General features: G+C 26.4%; 1 long non-coding RNA gene across 1 annotated transcript in view; it reads right to left on the reverse strand.

Moving 5' to 3' along the window:
• LOC119678260 overlaps window positions 1-6,936 on the reverse strand; it is a 74,626-nt gene extending 67,690 nt beyond the window's left edge. The window contains exon 1 of the long non-coding RNA XR_005252328.1: window positions 6,897-6,936. This is a non-coding gene — a long non-coding RNA (uncharacterized LOC119678260). The remainder of the gene's footprint in view (window positions 1-6,896) is intronic.
• Between the last annotated feature and the right edge of the window lie 2,077 nt (window positions 6,937-9,013).

A 9,013-nucleotide genomic window follows, 5' to 3' on the forward strand; every position in this document is an offset into this window, starting at 1 on the left:
TAATGTTTCTAATAAAGTTTAGAATCATGTAACGCGATTTCGAAGAAAATTTTTCAAAATGGGTTAACATTTGTTAGTCTTACAGACGATATATATATGTTGTGTTTTTCATCACAACTTTGACTATCAAATCTTTATAGCGTCTTAGAGCTCACAGCGTGACCAGACTATATAAAAGACATAATTATTTTACCCAAGTATTAGAGTCAATATATCTTAAAAGATAATATTTAACTAAAATGGTGTTAGTTACTATGTTAGGATTATTTTTTTTTTTGTCAGAGTTCGATATTCCATAAATAACAAATCAAAGGTAGACTTTTCAGTCTAAATTTCCATATACAGAAAAAAACATGTTTGTTTTTTACACTCCTAAACAAAATAAACGAAATAATATCGATAATGCAGATTCAAATTAGTTGTACTTAAGCATATTGACATAAGATAGTGCCATTTTTAATTCTCTATTCTTTTTTAAGACTATAAATTTATAATATGCATTCGCCAATGCGGAAATTTGTTGGACAAATATTTCATTTAAGTAAGTAAGTAAAAATGTGATAGATTATTTTTAACTAATGTGGTGAAGAGGTGGAATGCTTTATGGACCGTCAAACCAACCGTCGTCGAAATGGTGTGTCCAACTACTACTTTGTAGTATATGAACTAAAACACCCTTTCTTCTTCTGCGGGATTTCTCTACCCGGAAATGCTTTGGCAGGGAGAATATATCAGGGAGAATCCCTTATAAATTGGCCGTCCATGCCATATGCTCCATGTCATATAAAACCTGTGTCCAGGCTCCCAACCCTGATCCGAATAGGAATGTCATACGTTTGCTCTTCGTTTTAGATTAGTGTGCGTCCAGCTCTTTTTTCTGTTCCCTTAGTACATTTCCGATGTCCGATGAATTGTGTGATTTTGTTCCAATTTTCACCACGGAGATATAGTAATAGGTACTTTACCAATTGTTTTAATTGAAATGAAAACTTTGTAATATTATTAACTAGTATTTAGTAATAATAAATAATGATCAATTAAATTAATGTGTGTTGTAAAAAAATAATAATAATAATTTTAAATGTATTTTAAATTGCATTTATAGTCACTATATACTTGAATTGTAAGACGCATATTTCTCCTTTCTTCACTTGATACAGTTCTATTAATAAAAAAGTATTTTAAAGTAAAATTCTTGAATATTACAAAATATATATTAAAATATTTGAGTAAAATAATGAACGCAGCATGTGCTGTTGTATTCTGAATTGGTCCGAATGGTATCCGTAAGTGTATGCACGATCTTATTTTTACGAAAGATTTAAAATTAGCACATTGATATATCAATATTTTTCCTTCAATTTCCATAAAATAATGTAGAATTTACGAAGGAGCTATTTTTAATTTTACTCAATGTAAGTTCATCTGTTTATTGTCAAAATCCTTTCAATTTATATAATGAGTGAAAAGCTAGCTAATACTTTGAGTGCAAATTTTATAAAAGCCTTTATTATAAATATTACATAAATTTATATAACATTGAAATATTTCAAATATTCACTCACAAAAACTAATATTAAATATTCATTCTTAATAGCTTGAGTGAAACATTACTATATGTCATGTGTCACAAAAAAAAAATTATTATAAAAATCCTTTCTAAAATATATCAAAAAAAAATTTCACATTTCATTCTTGTTAATATATGAAATTTTCATGAATGAAAATATGTGATACATTTACCTGAGCACGTGTGTTTTCACTCGTAAAGCTCAAAAGATTGTAAAAGATACAATCTGATAGATTACTTGTCTGCAACACTCTCTCTGGAAATATTAAAAATACGAAAATGACGTTTTTGCTTGCATTGCGAAATCGTATATTTTTGTAAAGCACGTTATCTAAATGCGAACGTTTTTCTATTTTTCCATTTTTTATGTAACTTATACGCGTTATGAACAATTTGATGAAGATATGCTTCATTAATAGAAATTCATGAATGGTTCAGTGATGTTGCATGGAACACAACCACAGAAGTACGCAAAGGCGTTAGCTTCCTGTGCCGAAACACACGTTACTCTTAAACGTGACATACATAAGGCATCTGCTGCATACGCGCGAGTAGTATTGTTGGAATAAAAAATAAATGCAAATCTTTACGAAAATGTCAACAATGGAAGGATTAAAAATAAAATAGACTTGGAACATCTTAACTAATTATAAACAAAAACAACTTTTATTACAATTGTTTTTATTTAAAATTTAAAAATATTTTTACATACTTTTAATTATAATAAATTATATATATAATAATAATAATAATTATAATAATAATATAATATATTATATTATATATATAATATAATATACTATATAATATAATATATTATATATATAATATAATATGTTATATATATAATATAAAGTGTTATATATATAAAATAATATATGGTATTATATATAATATAATATTTCCGGCAGACGGCTAAAATGCCATAGCTGTAAGCTTTATATATATTTATTATAATTATATGTATTATAATTATTATATAACTTCGATGTAATATAATAACTTTAAAATGAAGTAAAAATAAAGCTACTACTACTACTATATAATATAATATATATAATATATATAATAATATAATATAATATAATATATATATATAATAATAATATATAATAATATAATATATATAATATAATATATAATAATATAATATACTATATAATATAATATATTATATATATAATATAATATATTATATATATAATATAATATATTATATATATAAAATAATATGTTATATATATAATATAAAGTGTTATGTATATAAAATAATATATTATATATATGCTATGATGACTATTATCTGTGTAAATCAATTTTTTGTCGAAAAATTGCATGACCGTTTAAACATATCTGTATGAACTCCGATTATACAGAACGCTTTGAACCCTAAATCTATTGGGTAATTCAGAAAACAACAAAAAAATACCAATATATTATTTTGAATATCTTACAGATATTAGAAGACTATGTGTAGAAGACTATATTTGGACCATCGGTGTAAGCAAACCGAGAATATCGCATAAGATGAACTCGATCAAGTAATGGATGCTGATACATCAAACACATAAAAAAGCAACACTTGAAGTGGATAGAATACGTTGTACAGATGGCAGATGAATCTTCGAGAGTGAGGTTAGAACAGCGAAAAGAAAAGAAATACCGAGAAAGAGATAAAGTGACAGTGTTTGTAGAACTATAAATATATATCTGTATAGCTATGGTCAGCATCATGATGATGAGGACGATGATGATACATTTAAAACAAAATCATTCATATAAGGACCTAAATACTCCTGCAGTCAGTGGTGTCATTCAAGCATATTTGAAAATATATTAAAGTTTTATGATTCCTTAAATCAATTACTTGCTGTTTGTACTATATCATACCAGTATTTACATATTAATTATTAGGCTTTAAAAACCTTGGACCTGACAGTCTTATATGTGTATGTAATCACATTTATTGATATTAAAAAATATAATCACTTGTTGTAAGATAGACATACGAAACAATAATACTTTTAGCTAATTTAAACCAACTACTTTGTAACTCCACGCTTATCCAATAAGCAACTCACAATACAGGGTTGCAAAACTAAAAACTCGTCTATTGTGATTTTTAAAATACATGCAGTTGTTACAAACTCTTTATTATTTTTAATTAAACCACTTCCTGTGTCTTTGTAGAGAACTACACATCGCTTTTTCACTGGCTTGGAAGAGATAACGAAAGCAAACTTATCGGATCCCCAAAACTTCATCTGGAAAACCAAATGGTTTAACAAGGATAACAAAACTTAGCAACTTGCCTCTCCCGGCAGAATTTTTGAGGGCACTGCAATAGACGATATATGCCTCCGAGTGGAAGTGCTGACAACTGTCAGCACGAACCTTCTGAACCTAATCCAACCTATTTTAAAAAATTATATTTTCGGTGTAAATATTTTTTTTTAATGATTTGTTGATGTTAATTTTAAATATTGTTTTTTCAGTAAAATATGTCAACAAACTTAGCATTTCAAGTATTGTCATCCAAAGTAAGACATATTTTATGTAGGTTTTTTCTAAAACTCTTACAACAGATTACGCCTATTGTAATTGTAAGTTTTAAAAGAAAAATTTAATTAAATTTAATTAAATTTGTTCCTGAAAAAATTTTGTAGTAAACTCAGCAATTTATTTTAAAATAAACAGTCTATACTTAAAATAATATGAAGTATTTTTTAGAAGTACTATAGAAAATATAAATATAAAATATATTTAAATTTAAATGTATTTATCCTTGATGCTATTTTTTATAATAAAAGTACTTTATATAGTCAAGATTTTTTTTTTATTTAAGTAATAATTGTGTTACTATGTCACAATAAATCAATGGGTTATGATTAATTTGCGGAGTCAGATATTTCTTGCTGCTGTTTTTTTGTACTCACGTAAGAACAAAGTAATTCTTTTTTCTAACATACATGTTATTTATAAAGGATGCTTAAGTAAAAAGTTTGTTAAAAAAATATATGTATATAAAATACAATATTAACAAAAGCAATAAGTAGCAACATAAACCATTTATAATAAAACCTAATAAAAGCACCCACAGGTGTATTTTAAGGAAGCGTAAAAATGATTGAATTTAATTAGTTAATGAGCTGGAAATTTGTTCATTGTTGTTGAGTTCAAAACTTATTCCATTCGCACTACTGAACTGGAACTGAAATTACAGCAGAAAAAACAACATGTAACAAAAACCACGGTGATCTGAAGTGTATGTACAGCGGTGAACAGATACTACGTGGAAACCAATCTGTTCGATCTTTACAAAAGAAAATTGACAGCACACGTACTTCATACAATACTTCTCGGTTATCTTACAAACCAGCGCATTTCATCTCATTACTGCGCGTTTTCATTGTCCTTACTGTTGTTGTTAATAGCAACATATCGATTCTGATAATCAGTTGAATGTAAGGATAATTTTGCTACTACGTATAATAGCTGTTTATATACCTTCACTGACACGTACCATAGTTTATCTTAATTATCAAATGTATGTTTAGTTTATTGTAATTTTTCAATGATGACACTAATATGTAAGGACACATTGAATTACTGAAGTATTTCAACAGGACATATTAAATGAAATGTATGCATATTGTGAAGTTATTGCATTCACCGTAACCGTAACTACGTCATAAAATCCTCGTGCAAGTACATTTCAATGCACTACAACATACGTGTTAATTCAATAATAAAATCAGTTAAGCGTATGAGTGGCGCAAGTTTTGTAAATATATTTTAATAAATTTAATTAGATTTTTTAGTTTATTATTAACGAATAAAATTGTATTTGAAATTTTCTAATGGTAAAAACAAATTCAATATATTTAATACTACGATGCAATTTTAAAAGCTTAAAGTCACTATATTGTATTAATATTAAATTGCATTGTACAGTGGACGCGCACAAATTAGAAATAAAATATCCTCGTAGAAATAGAATTTCCTTTTAGAAATAGGAACTCCTTAAAATTAGAATTCTTAGAAATAATGATATTCAGAAATTCGAATCTAATTTTGCTATACATTGAATGCTTTGAAATTAGAACTTATGGCTCTGATATGAAAAAGTTTTATTTTTCTGAATATTTTATTTATTTGTTGGTGATTAACTAAATGAAACTGAAAAAAGGAAATCACCATATTCATTATATGTTTTCTTATTATGTGACAAAAGTAAGTTACTAAAATGGTGGAAAAAGTAAAATGGACTAAACGGTTTCTATCTAAGTATATCTCCAGTATTTCGGCCGTAAGAAATGAAATTATGATTTCAAAAATCTATTTAATTACAAATCACTATATGCAAAACATAAATTTATTGTAATTATATAAAACATTTTAAGTAAAAATAACATTTTTAATTTTTATATACTTTTTAAAAAAAATAAATCCAGGAATTAAAACATTTTGAAAAACTACCCGAGAACCAAAAAAGTTCTAAGAACTATATAAAAAATCCTTTCCTAGTCAACAAAAAATTACTTTTGTAACTAATATTCTTAATAGCAGCAGTAACTAATAAAAAAACAATGTGGAACTTTTTCCCTAATCTTTTACTTTTCGACATAGAATAGTACGTCCTCAATGGAAAATAACTTAACATGTAGAATATTAAATGGTCTTCTCTCAAGAGTCAATGAATTTTGTAGTAATTATCTACAACTTCAGATATTTTTTAAAATAACCTAACATATATTCAACAATATTTAAATTTAATATTTAATTGTAGTCGACAGTGTAGTGCAAACTCATGGCAATGACAAAAGACTTAAGGACTAATTCCTAAGATTATGAGGTTACTAAAACTAAGAAAATAATGAAAGATCTTTGAGTTTCAACAAATCTGCAGTTCATGTGTTTACTGGAGTACTATTGTGTGATAATTTTACGGTAATTTTACAAGACTTTACTATAATGAAGTAGTGGCGCAACCATTTACACACTTTTTATGTCTTTATACAGAAATAAAGAAAAGAAGAGACTTTAATGTCTGGAAGATTGTTACTTCCATGGAAGTAACCAGAATATCAACTAATATCTTAATGATAGAATTTGCTCTATCTATATAGTACTTTATACGTTGTAACATTAATTAATTAGTTAGATATAGTATATGTAATCATGACTTACAATACTTTTTATCGTTATTATATAAAATGAAACATTATTTAATTTTAAAACTATTTAAAAAAAACAAAAATGTATATAAGCATATAATGGATTTACTTATAATAACAAAAATAAATAACAATTTTATTGTACATACCAAAAACTTTAAAGTTTAATGTAAAACAATTCCAACATTTTTATATCTGTAAAAATATAAAAAAAAAACAATTTTAAAATTTGAATACAAATCAATTCAATGATAACCTAAATATTTGATTTGAAAATAAATTTTGTTATTTTTGATACAAATATGTACAAAAAATATTACATTTATAAACTTAACTAAATTGCTGTAAAGTTACTCAACAATTTTATTTATTAGTTATAAAATATTTACTAAAAATCCGATTTATAACTTTTCATATCTTTCATTTTTCCTATGCTAAACTACAGGAAAGGCATTAGTATTGTAGTGCGAGTTAGAGCTTGGTACGCAATTTAGTTGCAACAAGGACTGGCCTTTTTTCCACAGTCATTCATTCATACATACATACAGTTTTTATAAAAGAACCATAAGTTGAACGTTAAAAATGTTTGTAGTTTGTTGTAATCTCCTTTAAAATTTTGGCACACATTTTTTTTATTTAAATAACTAAGTCACTTATTTGGTTATATAAATATTTTTCATAGAACTCGAAGTGGGACTTTGAATCAGAAATAATAATATTGAAAGATAATATAAACTATTTTAACTTAATATAAACAATAAAAGAATAAGCGTTTTATGTGAAAAAATATTAACATGTAAATTATCATACAGTATTCTTGAGTTTTTTTAATTAGTTACTAGATATTTACAAACTATTTTATGAGAAATTATCTATATCTTAACTGTTCTATGATATATATGTGAAATATATTTAAAAATAAAACAATCATATCAGTTAAATGTTGATCAATAAATTCAAACATAATTGTAGCAGATACTACAATTATCAGAGACTTTAAGCGAGGCAATTAGCTCAGACTCCATTTTATTTAGTTGTTGGTATATATTCTATTCCATCTAGATTTTTCACGCACAACACCCATGACTCTCTATTCAAAATGTATTCGTTTATTCGTTATTCAACAATGTATACCTATAGAATAAACAGCAACCACTTACGTTGCTCATGGTAGATAGCCCAAGAAGAAGGTGAGATGCACTAACATAACTAGTTATAAGCCTGGCTTTTATATTTATGCATTCACACACTCGCATGGTAGATAGAACAAGGAGAGAGGCACTAACATAACTGGGTATGAGCCTCGCTTTTATATTTATGCATTCACACAGTCACAATCCATTAATTTGCTTGATATTCACAAAGTGTTAATTTCCAGCTTCTAATTGCTAAATTATTCCAAGAATATTATAATAGTCAAAAATAATTTTTCCAATGAACTAACTAGCTAGATTAATTGGTGTTCTAAGTAAATTATTTATATCTTTTCAAGTATTTAACTGTAACTTTATCCTCATATTAATCAAGCAATTCAAAGTTGATGCTATCCTTGACCTTAGCAGAAACGATATTAAAATCTACACTGAACTTTTTACAGGATACTGTAGACTTAATAACCACATGAAGATTATAGGTGTGGTAGAAAGTGACTCCTGTCGACTCTGTCATGAGGAGAAGGAAACATCAGAACATATTCTATGCAACTGCCCAGCGGTGGCAAGACGTAGACTCGATTACCTTGGAAGCGGGATATCAGTCCCAAGTCAAATAGGTAAAATTAAGATCACAGCAATTACAAGATTTATAAATAGTCTAAAATTGTCCTAGTTGGGCATTTAGACGCACAATAGATCTTTTAGGTCAAGGTGCTTTAATAGCCTATTACTTAAATAATAAATAATCAAGCAATTGAAAACTAAAAATTGACAATTTGAATTTCAGATATTGGACCTTGACGTTTCCAGTTATGTAGTTAGACCATTTTTGATTTGAGCTTTTATATGAAACCTATTAGTTAACATTAGAAAGAGTTAATAGTTTGAAGATATGTAGGATTCATTTTGAATACTATATTAAATGGAGTATAATTTGTTGAGGTCAACATTCGCCAGTTCACAAATCCCATGAAAAATATATGGCTTTCGGTCCACCTGTTCAAGCCATTAAAATTTTGTAAACAAAATCGAGATTAACTAAATGTAATTTATTGAAATTTACTAATATACGTATAGAAATAAAAATTCGAACTTTACAAATTAATCTTATA

This window comes from Teleopsis dalmanni, chromosome 2 (assembly GCF_002237135.1).
Source record: "Teleopsis dalmanni isolate 2A chromosome 2, ASM223713v2, whole genome shotgun sequence".
NCBI classification, from domain to species: domain Eukaryota; kingdom Metazoa; phylum Arthropoda; class Insecta; order Diptera; family Diopsidae; genus Teleopsis; species Teleopsis dalmanni.